Source organism: Monodon monoceros, unplaced genomic scaffold (genome assembly GCF_005190385.1).
Source record: "Monodon monoceros isolate NGI ecotype Baffin Bay Population unplaced genomic scaffold, NGI_Narwhal_1 Super_Scaffold_4, whole genome shotgun sequence".
Lineage (NCBI taxonomy): Eukaryota > Metazoa > Chordata > Mammalia > Artiodactyla > Monodontidae > Monodon > Monodon monoceros.
This window is the reverse complement of record NW_021703781.1, coordinates 34454160-34467233: the sequence shown is the minus strand read 5'-3', so window position 1 is coordinate 34467233 and position 13074 is coordinate 34454160. Positions and strand designations below refer to the sequence as shown.

The following is a 13074-nucleotide window of genomic DNA, read 5'->3' as shown; positions in this document are numbered from 1 at the left end:
GGGAAGTCCCTGAGAGCTCTCTCAAAGAGTAAGCTATCTGTGGTAGTTTTAAAATATGTCCACAAATTCTTTCATTTTCCTCTTTTCAAGAGGTGGAACCTAATTACTTTGAGAGTGGGCCAGACTAAGAGATTCCCTCCTAACAAACAGAACAAAGTGAAAGTGACAAAGTATGACTTCTGAGACTAGGTCTTGAAAGGTAATGCAGCTTTCTCCTTGCTCTCTTTCTTGGATATTTATTCTGGGGAAACCCAGGTGCCATGGTGTTAGTATATTCAAGGAATCTGTGGAGAGGCTCATACGGTGAGGAACAGAGGCCTCCTGCCAACTGCCATGAGAATGTGTCATCTTGGAAGTGGATTCTCCTCCAGTCAAGCTTTTAAATGAATGTAGCCCCTGTTGACAAAACTACAATCTCACAAACTATCCTGAATCAAAACGACCCAGTAAATTGCTCCTGAATTTCTGTAAGTTAATTTAAGCTTTCATTATTTCAAGTCCTTACGTTTTGGAATGAATTGTTATGCAGCAATAACTAACACATTAACATCCTTGGATTTCTGGGATAAATTCTGTTTTGTCATCGTTAAATAAATATTTTGTCTGGTCTCTGTGCCTGGTTCCTGGGTAACAGAAGTGTCTTTGTTATTCACAAGCCTCATGGACCACACCTGAGTTTATGCTAATGAATGACTCAGGATGGGGGATGGTCACCAAAATGACCAGTGATGTGATTAGAAGAGGGTTTGGGGGCTTCCCTGGTGGCACAGTGGTTGAGAGTCCGCCTGCCAATGCAGGAGACAAGGGTTCGTGCCCCGGTCCCGGAGGATCCCACATGCTGCGGAGCGGCTGGGCCTGTGAGCCATGGCCGCTGAGCCTGCGCGTCCGGAGCCTGTGCTCTGCAGCTGGAGAGGCCACAACAGTGAGAGGCCCTGGTAGGGCAAAAAAAAAAAAAAAAAGAGGGTTTGGGGCTTGGAGCCAGCCCAGCCTCCAGGGAGTATGGATAGGGAGGGCAGAAGATTGAGTTCAGTCACGTGGCCAATTATTCAATCATGCCTACATAATGAAACTCCAATAAGAACTGCACACCATGTCTCAGATAAGCTTCCTCGGACAACACACCCTAATTCCAGGGGAAGAGGGCATGGAAGCTCCACATCTGGAAGCCTCCCTGGCCTCACCCTGTGTGTCTCTTTCATTTGGCTGGTCCCAATCTGTATCCTTTATATTGATAAAACTATCATAAGTATACCACTTGGGACTTCCCTAGTGGCACAGTGGTTAAGAATCCATCTGCCAGTGCAGGGGACATGGGTTCAAGCCCTGGCCCAGGGAGATCCCACATGCCTCGGAGCAACTAAGCCCGTGCGCCACTACTACTGAGCCTGCGCTCTAGAGCCCACGAGCCACAACTACTGAGCCCGTGTGCCACAACTACTGAGCCCACATGCCACAACTACTTAAGCCCATGCACCTAGAGCCCGTGCTCTGCAACAAGAGAAGCCACGGCAATGTGAAGCCCGCGCACGGCAAAAGAGAGTAGCTCCTGCTCACCACAACTAGAGAAGGCCTGCACGCAGCTTTCTCTAGAAAGACCTAATGCAGCCAAATATAAATAAATAAATTTATTTTAAAAAATAAGTCTACCACTTTCTTAAAGTCTGTGAGTCATATAAATGAATTGTCAAATGTGGGGAGCGATCATGGGAATCCTCCTGGATTTGTAGCCAGTTAGTCAGAAGTGTGAGTAGCCTGGGGACCTCCAAACTTGTGATTGGCATCTCAAGTGAGGGCAGTCTTGTTGGGGACTGTGCCCTTAAAACTGTGGAGTCTGACACTAACAGTGGGTAGGCAGTGTCAGAACTGTACTGCAGTACTGTAGACATGATCATGTTTAGATACACCACTGGATTTGTTTTGCTAACAATTTTGTTAGGTTTTACATTTATGTTCATAAGAAAGACTGACCTATAATTTTTTTCTCATATTATCCATGTCTGGTTTCGGTATCAAGGTTATACTACTCACACAGAATAAGCTGAGGAACTTTCCTTATTTTGCTATTCTCTCAAACAGTCTTTGTATATCTGGACATATCTACCATTTGAATAGTTTCATAGAACTCACCTTTAAAATCATCTGAGCCAAGGGCTTATCTGTGAGTATATGGGAGGAGGCAGATCTTTCACTAAAAATTAAAATTCTCTAATAATTACAGAAATATCTAGGTTTTTTATTTCACTTTAATCAATTTTATTGTCACGTTTTAAAAATTGTTGTTTTATTTAAATTGTAAAATGTAGGAGTTCCCTGGTGGCACAGTGGTTAAGAATCCTCCTGCCAATGCAGGGGACACGGGTTCAAGCCCTGGTCTGGGGAGATCCCACATGCCACGGAGCAACTAAGCCCATGTGCCACAACTACTGAGCCTGTGCTCTAGAGCCTGCTAGCCACAACTACTGAGCCCACATTCTGCAACTACTGAAGCCCGTGTACCTAGAGCCCATGCTCTGCAAGAAGAGAAGCCACTGCAATGAGAAGCCCGTGCACCGCAACAAAGAGTAGCCCCTGCTCACCACAACTACAGAAAGGCTGCACTCAGCAACAAAGACCCAATGCAGCCATAAATAAATTAATTTTTAAAAAAGTATAGGCATAAACTTATTCAAGGTATCTCTTATTTTTAAAAAATCTCTGCTATATCTGAAGTTATGTCCTCCTTTCCATTCCCAATACTACTTGTGCTTTCTGGGTTTTTTTCTTGATCAGTTATTCAAATGGTTTGTCTGTTTTATCAGCCTTTTCAAGAAACCAACTTTTGGCTATGTTAACTCTCTCCATCGTATCTTAACAAAACAAAACAAAACAAACTTTTCCAATTAGCCCCAATTCTATCACTTATTAACTAGAAGTGTAGATAAGTTTTTCTCTGTGCCTCAGTTTTCCCATCTGTAAAGGGGGAATAATAAAAGTACCTACCTCACAGGGTTGTTGCAAAGATTAAATGAGATAATCCTTGTAAAGCACATGGAACAGTGCCTGGTACATATAACAAGTGCTCTACAAGTGTTAGCTTTTATTTTTATCACCTATTTTACTTCACTTGAATTTATTCTGTTGTTCTTCTCCTAACTTAAATTAGGTGCTTATCTTATTAATATTTTTAATCTTTTAATATGAGTATGTAAGGCTTCAACATGTCACACAAGTTTAATAAGTCCTAATTTTCTTTATTGTTTAGTTCTAGGTGTTTTCTGACTTGCATTATCATTTTATTTTTGACCTGTGGGATTTACGGAGGTAGGTTTTTAAATTTCCAAATGTGTGCCTGTATATACTGTTTGTTACTCAGTTTTAACTTAAGTGTATGCTGACAAAAAGTATGGCTGATATGATCATTTGAACTGTATAAGAACTTGCTGTACAGCCTAGTACATGATCACTTTTAATAGAATGCTAACTTCTAAACCAAACCTAACTTCTAAAACTAAATGACCCTGTCATGCTCTCTGCTTAAAAAAATCTATAAATATTCTCATTTCATAGGATGGAATTACCAAGACATAAGAAGAATTGTTATGATCTGGCCTCTGCCAGGCTTTCTAACACCATCTTCCCATTCACTCCTCATACCTTCACAATGATCCAACTACACTGAAATCACCGAAGTCCCTATATTTACAGGCATCCCTTTTAGACTCCCATCCTTTGCACATCCTTTTTGTTCTTCCCTTTGTTTCTCACCAAGTTAACTACAGTTCACTCTTCAGACTTGATCTATGCATCGTCTGTGTAAGCAATCCCTGACCCCTGCATATCAGGCTGAGTGAGCCGGCCCATCTCTGTACTTCTAGTGTACCCAGAACATGAACCATGGCTGCGCCTTAGCTCTTGACTAACACTCATTCATAAAGTATTTATTAATTACTTGGTATGTGCATCACACTTATACAACAGTCAATGAAACAGACGTGAGCCCTCCTCTCATAACGCTTATTTAGTCAGGTGATTCTTTTGACTTATCTTGCAGCACTTGTAGCCTCTACTTTCTATCATGTTACTAAGCAAAACAATAAATGTTCAATAGGTGCATGAAATGAATAAAAATAATATTAATATCTTAAGGGAAACATAACTGGGGAGTTAAATCAACTATAAAATCATATAATAAACTCTAATAGTTCTTTGTAAGTACACTAACATCTACAAATGTATCTCCAAACCTTACAGTTATAGCCAGCTACTACTAACCCAACAATCCAAGTACTAGCTCAATAACTTTGCTCCCCAAATCACCACCCCTCTGGTGATTTCTAGATGTTAGAGAAAAGAAATTTATATCCAAGTCATGAAACGGGGAACCTTAGTATATGCAAAAGCCCTTTCCCCCCAAATATTTCCGCCTTATTTCATATTTTGAATGACCTTTGCTCTAAGTTTATTAGCTTTTTCTTATAATACTGTTTTTTATACTATGAAGTAAGAATTCTAACATGTTATACATACTTGACATGTACTAACTCATTTAATCCTCACACTAACTTTATAAGGCAAGTATTCTCATTATGCATAATTTTATAAAAATAAATCCCCCAAATCAATAACCTGTAATGTAAAGGTCGGTGAGGTGCAAATGGGGTGGAGGGGAGTGTGGTAAGGAGGGCAGTGGGGTGAGGGTAGTGAAGAGGGCTTTAGGCTTCGGTGCATACTGTCAAAATCGTATGCAAGAACTTATTCATGCCTCATTTATGTAGTCTTTTTAAAATTAAAAAAAATTGTTCTGCAAAGAGACAATTAAGCCTCCTCTAGCCCTTAACCCACAAAAAAATGGACAGGAGGGAGGAAAGGAAGAAAGGACGAACAGGTAGGAAGTAGGTGAGCTCAGAAGTTAAACTAGAATTTCTATCTGAGACACCCAGAAAGAAACTATTGAAAATATAAGATAGTAGAACAGGAGAGAAGTATTAGGATGGAGGATAAAGACAGGAATTGAAATGTCACTATAGATTATGAAAAGATGCTACTGGAAATCTTGTGGCATGCTCTTCCTACAGTACCATATGCAGTTGCAATAACACAAACCACCACTGGAATCTAAAAGCATCCAAACTGGAGAATGATCAAATAAGTAAGCAAGGAGAATACCCCCCAAACTTAAATTAAGAAAAGAATAAAGATATCTGAGTTATGAGGAGGTAGTCTGAATTGAAGAGAATGGGAATAGACTTTCTCTGTCTCCCTTTCGGGAGTAGCACAATAACCAAAGAGCCTGAGAGGCCTGTAGGATGTTTCTGAGACCGTAAGTTCTAGGTTTCTCTACAGAAGACAGTAGGTGTGGGAATACATTTTCAATGGAGTCCAAGGAGAGACCAATAGGAAAGATGAAGCTCATCTGCAAGCCTGGCACTATAACTGCGTTCTGCAATGCTGGACCCTCAAAAGGCTGCTCCATCTAACAGATCTCAGCAGACATAGAAGCAACTCTCGTCTGCCACACTGCTAACAGATCTTGCAGTCGGGAGTGCCTGGAAGCCCTGCGGACTGCTCCCAGAGCTTCAAGAAATGGGCAACAATTTGTCGGCCCCCTTGTTATCAGTCCACAGGACAGAAACAACTCTGACTTTCATGCCTATTGGTTTGCCACTGAATAACAGATGCCTATAGCCAGAACTAAATGAGTGCTTAGGGAACCCAAAGCCCCGGAATGGGCATAAAAAAATACAATTCATTTAAAGGGAATTCAGCAAACGGAGGGAAGGCTAAGCTGAAAATCAGAACAGCGGCTTCTAGTTAAACGGAACTATTAGAAAAGATTGAGTGACAGTGAATATCCAAGACAACAAGACCGTGTTAGTTGTACCAGTGGAGAAGAAACTCATGGATGTCAAAATAAAGGATCTGCCAAACTGGATACTGATGCAAGATTTCACCCCCAAAGGCACCATCAGAGCGTTTCAAAGAGGTTACTACCAGTATGACAACAAGTATGTCAATATAAACAAAGGGAGCACCCTGGGGGTTTCTATGGTGCTGGAAGCTGACATGCTTTTCAACTACTGCGTTTCTTACAAGGAACTCAAACATGAACAGCTGCGCAAGAACCACTGATGAGGGCCCCACGTGAAGGGTGCTCTCTGCAGTCCTTACCATGACCATCTTTGCCCTGAACCTCTCTTTGAAGAGCTTGATCTTTGCTGAATCCTATTACACCCTGAGAATTAATGCCCAATGAAAGATGACTGGTACATTTTTAAAATTTTTTAAATTAAAAAAGAGAAGAGACTGGGTGACTCAGAAGGCTGCCAGTTTTGATTAGGATCTAGAGGAGAAGAGGCTCTCAGCAGATCAAGCTCTGGTGCAAGCTGCCCTGATGCTCAGATGCAAAGGTATTAGAGACATCTGTGGTAAACGGACACCATGTCAATTCTCTGGCAAGTTCCAGTAGGAGAGTTGCAGCACAGCCCTCTAGATTTTCTGAAGCAAGCACATAACTTCTACAACACTGCATGAAAAGTGTAGGTCCTGGCATGATATTGGGCCCTAGCAGAGTTCCCAACCATGAAACATTAAGGTTTAGTGACCAGAGCTACCCATCATGATCCACCAAGTCACAAGGTTAGGCACAGCAGCAATCCACTGTGCAATGTAATAGGACCTAGGCAGGTCCAGAAGGCACTACTAAACTACAAGAGGTGGCCCAGAGCTTCATGTCACCTACCTCTACCATACTGGTATCTTTACTTCTGCTCACACCAATGACTTTATGGTAGGTTACTGGTGGCCAATGAAAAAAAAAAAAAAAAAACAAAAAACACCTGGGGCCTGGTTAACAGAAACAAATAAAAAATGGATTACTACTACTCTACAGCCCTATTTGGATGGCTCTGAAAGACAATGATGAGGTAGAAATTCTCTCAGTGGGTATGGCGCAGGGAGAAGTGACCAGAGAAGGGAAAACATGGACTCCTTGGGAGTGGCAAATGGTATGGCTGACTGGTTAGGGGGATAGAAGGGGCAAAACTGGAAAATAAGAGGGACTTCCCTGGCGGCGCAGTGGTTGAGAGTCCGCCTGCCGATGCAGGGACACGGGTTCGTGCCCTGGTCCGGGAAGATCCCACATGCCGCGGAGTGGCTGGGCCCGTGAGCCATGGCCGCTGAGCCTGTGCGTCCGGAGCCTGTGCTCCGTAACGGGAGAGGCCACAACAGTGAGAGGCCCGCGTACCACAAAAAAAAAAACAACAAACTGGAAAATAAGAGAAAGAATTTGGAGAAGTGGCATGTCGATGGTTCTGTGGGAGTCAGCACAAAGTGCCAATCTTCTATGTCTTATGTTAATGCCCACCACAAAGCACCAAGAGGGAAGGTGCATTTAACTGCATCCCAACTACAGACGGAGTGACTTGTCAGTGGACATCAGCCAGCTTCTGCTCTCGACCACCTCAATGCTTAAGCAATAGGGCTGTGAATGGAGGAGCCCTAGTGACAGAAAGGAAGGCTTTACAAAGGCCCAGCAGCATGGTTTCCTTCTCATGAAGGTGACCTAATTACTGCTGCTGTGGAATGCCAACTAACACATGCAAGTGCAGAACTGACACTGACTCCACATGTGGGTTTGCCTTTCCCGCCCACAATATACCCCATGGACAGCACCACTATCCCACAGATTACAGGATCAATTATGGCCTCAGGAACAGCTGCAGTAGAGGGACTACAGCATGTTCCCCTAACCCTCCTGTTTTAGAGACTGCTTTTAGCAATTACAACCAGCCACCACTCTGAAGGGTCAGTGACAGAGTGGACTTAACAGAACACGAGGTAATCTGCATAATAAAAGGGGTGGCAGACACTTGCAGTGCTCAGCCTACCTTTCCTTGTTACAGCTGCAGTGGACAGATCTATGCACTGTCCAACAGCATGTGACATCAAGTGTGAGCCAAGGCACTGCTCTGTTTTGCTCCTCAGGGCTTCCTCCAAACCCAAAGACGACGGCTCAGCAGTATATAGGCACAACTACACAAGTGCTAGAGTTAGAGCTCCAGGAGCCATCCTCAATTAACAAAAGATGAAAGTCAGTGGATAAATGTCCCAAGCTCCTGTCCGTCCTTTGGTGGGACAATGCTGAGGTGCATTCAGAAGGTACCCAAGGAAATTGAATCCCAGTTGCTCACAGTGATAACTAGCTCATGAACAAATTTTATGTAACTTTACTTTCTTCTCTCTCTCACTTTTCCCATTCTCTCATTTCTGCTTCTTTAGATCATCTCCCAAATAAACTACCCAAGCCATAAGTCCCTTTCTCAGGCTCTACTTTCAAAGAAACCCAAACTAAGACGTGGTGCAGTTAGAACTCAAACTGAAGAAACTTTGCTCCACTGCCTGTGCTTTGAAGAAGAGTGTGTTGCCTCTAAGTAGAAGAATGTAGTGCAGTACACTATGGGAAACTAAACATAAGTTAGAAGCAACAAGTAAGAATGTACACAGCAACATGGAGAGATATAACTTTCTGGTGCTAAAGAAAATAGTGGGGAAAAAAAAGGGCAGAATATCTGTAACAAAGCCTAATTAAGTCAATTAAACACATACACACCAACAACACTATGTTTTAGAAAGATACATTCACTCAAAGATATAGAGCAAACAAATTAGAATTGTTTCCTATGGCAGAAGGAAAGGAAAATGGGAGTGGAAGTCAAGAATAAAGAAGACAAAATAAAATATATCAACTCAAGGGCCTTATAAAGAACAAAGATAGTAATTTTACTGCGATAAATTGAAGGTATGATTAACTCTAATTTCTGAACCAGAATTCAAAACAGAGAGAAAATAAAGGTGAACATAATTGTCACTACGTTAAATATTACTTGTCACAATAAATATATAACTGGAAAAGTTTACAGATTCATCTGTGTGCCACCTAAAATCATTCTGAATACTACCAGTGATACACACTCAACACTCTGGGAAACACTGTTGTGACTATTCTGAGATAAGAATGATAGAGGAGATCTTAAAATATATATACATATATATTTATACACACACATACATACACAATATATATAGTATAAATATTAATTAATTTGAGAGCTTAACCAAATTTATGTTAGAGAAAATAACTTGAAAATATAGTTTAATCATAAAGCCTTTTCTTAATGTGATGTTTCCTTCCTCAATAATGTGATGTTTTCCAATTTTACACAATGCGTAATTACAAAACAAATAGTGACTACTTTATTTTCAACATAGTGTTGAAATATTTTTGAATATGGCAAAGCCCTAAATCAACTATCAATTAAGAGTTGAAAAGAACTTTAATAAAAGCATTAAAAGTAGTTAGTTTTATATTATAAGGTAATATTACCTCACTATAAGGTATTTCTCTAAGGACGTTATCATACTAATGTTTATTTGTTAAAGCGGAACCATCAAATTCTGCTTAATGAGCGTCTTCACAGGCCTCCATTCATTTAGCAATAATTCTATTAAATGAGATACCATCTTTCAGTAAGTGTCAGAATTATACCTGCAGAAATACTTTAAACATTCTTAAATTTTACTAAATCTTATATAGCATTTAAAATAATAACGAAAGAGACAAATGAGCAGAATAGTATTTATTTCTCTAAAAACTACTCTTCTAAAGAGACAATACTTTGCTTTTTTCACAATACCTCCTTTTCAGCATGCTGAGGCTTGAACAACAATGTGCAAAAATATTTGCTGTATGTAAGCAAGTGAGGAGACCAACAATACAGCAGAACATCAACTTTAGTGTTTCTTTAAACTTAGAAAACTCGGATTTAACTAGATTTGAAGAATTACTTATGTTTGCTATTAACGATGCCCAATATTATCCCTGCTTTCCAGATAAAAAATGTGGGCATCATCATCTCTTTTCAACATCTAGTCACAAATCAGTGTCCCTTCTTCCTTCATAACATACCCTACTCCATTTAGTCCTTCTTTTCTATTTCCACTATCACCACTCTGACTGAATTCTGATTACCTCATGCCTAACTACTCCTACAGCCTTCCAAGATCCCTGACTCCTCACTCCATTTCTCTAATGATGTTTGTTCATACATCACTGCTAGAGTAATTCCCCTAAAATATAGTTTTCATACTTCCTACCCTCTCCAAGACCTCTTCTACACTCCTATGGAAATATCCATTTTCTATCAATCAGCTTTTCCAGAAACATCTTTTAATTCTTTCTTTACCTATCAAATTCTACTCATCTTTCAAAGCCCAGATCAAATAACCTCTTCTATGTTCTATCTGTACTTCTCAGTGCTAGAGAATTCTGACTGGAAGTAATAAATGACTCCTTTGACATTTATCACTTTCACCTGGCGATGCTGGTTATCATTACTTGTATTACTTATATACATACTTTACTGATATGACTATAAGCAGAGGTTGGGGACCATGTTTTTTATTTTCTGATTCCTCCTTTGTGACTTGTTGTTACATAATTTAAGAGGGACCCAAAAAAGTAATATTCTGAAGGACAAAAATAAGTGCTCTGGGACCTTAAACTAGATAAAGAGGGAAAAACATGCCTAGAGAAAAAATAATATGAGCAGAAGGGAGAAAAAACAGGACAATTTCAAATCATCGGCTGAAGAGTATCATACATGCAAGGGGTATAGAAGAAGAAAATTAAACATTTGCTAAATAATCAATGCTTAAAGTTTTTCATAATTTCAGGTAAGTTGATCCCTACCTTGATCAAGATTCTCATTATTTCTTGCTTGCAACAATTAAGAGTATCCTAATTGTCTCTCTGCTTTTGGTATCTCCCCCTTCCAAACTATCATTCACATCACTGCCATGCTAATTGTAACAAAACAAGATTATGATCCAAAATACCTCTGTTAAAATTTTTCAAAGACTGCCAACTACTCACAAAAGGAAGTCTAAACTCCTTATCATGGCATCCAGAGTTCTTCACAAACAAGCTCTCTTCCAGCCTTGTCCCTCAAACCCTCTCTCCCGTCCTGAATTCAAACCATACAAAATGATTTCTTCTGTCTTTTGCACACTCTATACATTTCAAGTTTCCCCTGCTTACACTGGGCTCTATGCATGAAATTCTATTGCCTCCAAATTACACTCAGCAATCTTCTACTTATCCTTTAAAACTCTACTCAAATGCCATTCCCTATGTGAAGCCTCCCTGACAATTCTCGCCTCTAGCAATGTTGGTGGAGCCTTTCTAGATGATACCAATACACTTTTCCAATTTCATATAGCACTTTTCAAGTTGCACTCGCATTAACTCTTTGTATACTCATCTCTAAACGGATTATTTTTTGAGAGTAAAGTAAGGAGCTCATTTTACCGAATGTTGCATATTCTTGGCACCTAACACAGTACCTGCAGTAGAGTAGGTGTTTAGTAAGTGTTTAAAGGGAGAAAGAAATGGATGGATGCAGGCAAAGCTGTCACTCACTTAATGCTACACTGTTGAGAGACTTTATTACCAGAGGAGTTTGTCCTTACTTTGGTAGGCTAACAAAGAGTTACTGACAGAACATGCAGAATTACCTCTGAGAAAATTTAAGCTGGTAGCAACACACAGATGGAAAAGAGAGTGAGGAGAGGCACAAAGTGGGAAAAGTCCTGCAATATTTCAGGTGAAATGTGATATAAGAACTTAAACTTGGATGATGACGAGGAGATTAGAAAGGAGATGATGAAAACATTCATGATATATTATAGAGGTAAAATTGATAGGACTGATCTCTTATTAAGAGTAGGAAGGAAAAGATGAAGAATCAGATCTGGCACTGAGACTTTGAGCGTGGGTGACAAAGAGGTCCAGTAATAGAAATGGGAACACTGAGTGTGAAGCAAGCAGTTGAAAATACGTGTCAAATCTTAGAAAAGTGTCACAGCAGAGATACGATGTTGAGAGAGATCATTTTAGAGGTAATTGCTGAAATCAAGAGATTAGGAAAGACATAAAAAGGAAAAACAAGAATTTCGATTATAAAACCTTAGGGACGGTCATTATTTAATCATAGGAGGACAACTATTCTTTAATTAAAAAAATAATAGGAGAAGAAAGAAAAAAATTTTGAAGGAGTAATTAAAGAAGTAGAACTAGAAGAGCACAGGGTCATAGAAGCCAGCAGCATTTCATGAAAGGAAAAATGGCAACTACTACAGTGATTAAAGAGTATGAAACCTAAAAAAAGACAATTAGAAAGTCATGAATATTTCTCAAAAGAACAAATAGACCAGCTTGGAAGGGATAGAAGGATGATGAATGAATGCTATAAGGAAGCAGAACCTACTATTTAAAGAGGAAAAAGTATAGACCACTTCACAAAAGTGTATGTTCTGGTTTTTATTTTTTACTTTTTTGTGCGGTACGTGGGCCTCTCACTGTTGTGGCCTCTCCCACTGCGGAGCACAGGCTCCGGACGTGCAAGCTCAGCGGCCATGGCTCACGGGCCCAGCCGCACCGCGGCATGTGGGATCCTCCCAGACTGGGGCACGAACCCGTGTCCCCTGCATCGGCAGGCAGACTCCCAACCACTGCGCCACCAGGGAAGCCCCCTGGTTTTTATTTTTTTAAAGTACAGATCCGTGAAGGATTAAACCTTTTACCTGATAATCTGTCTCTATGGATTTGAAAATAATGAACTTGATTTCTCTGTACATATTGTCTTAGAATGACTTCTTCTCCCCTGTCCCTTATGTTACTGCAGTTCCCACTTCTTTGAATAAATTCTACCTCCAAAGATCTATTATTCAAAGTAACAATTTTATCCTAAATTCTAAATATGTGAAAGTTTCAGAATAATGTAAACATTCATTTTAATATAATCTTCCATTCTAACCTGTTTTGTCATCATGAGAGGAAAGAAATTATTACATACATCATTTAATGCTTATTTGCTACAATTAAAGAAAGGTGTATTAGTAATAAATACTTTTTACTCCTGAAGAGGTTCAACATTTATAAGGAGAGAAAAATATAACTACTGATACTTATGAACTCATAAGGAAGGTGATTAAAAAATAAAGAAGCTAACATAAAGCTGCAGTGGTAATACAGAAGGA

At 39.9% G+C, this 13074-nt stretch overlaps 1 protein-coding gene and 1 pseudogene across 1 annotated transcript in view; one reads left to right on the top strand and one right to left on the bottom strand.

Annotated features, from left to right (window-relative positions):
- Window positions 1-13074, bottom strand: part of BMPR1A (bone morphogenetic protein receptor type 1A) — a 139112-nt gene that overhangs the window by 45204 nt on the left and 80834 nt on the right. The window lies entirely within an intron of this gene.
- On the top strand, window positions 4828-6108 carry LOC114908530 (annotated as a pseudogene).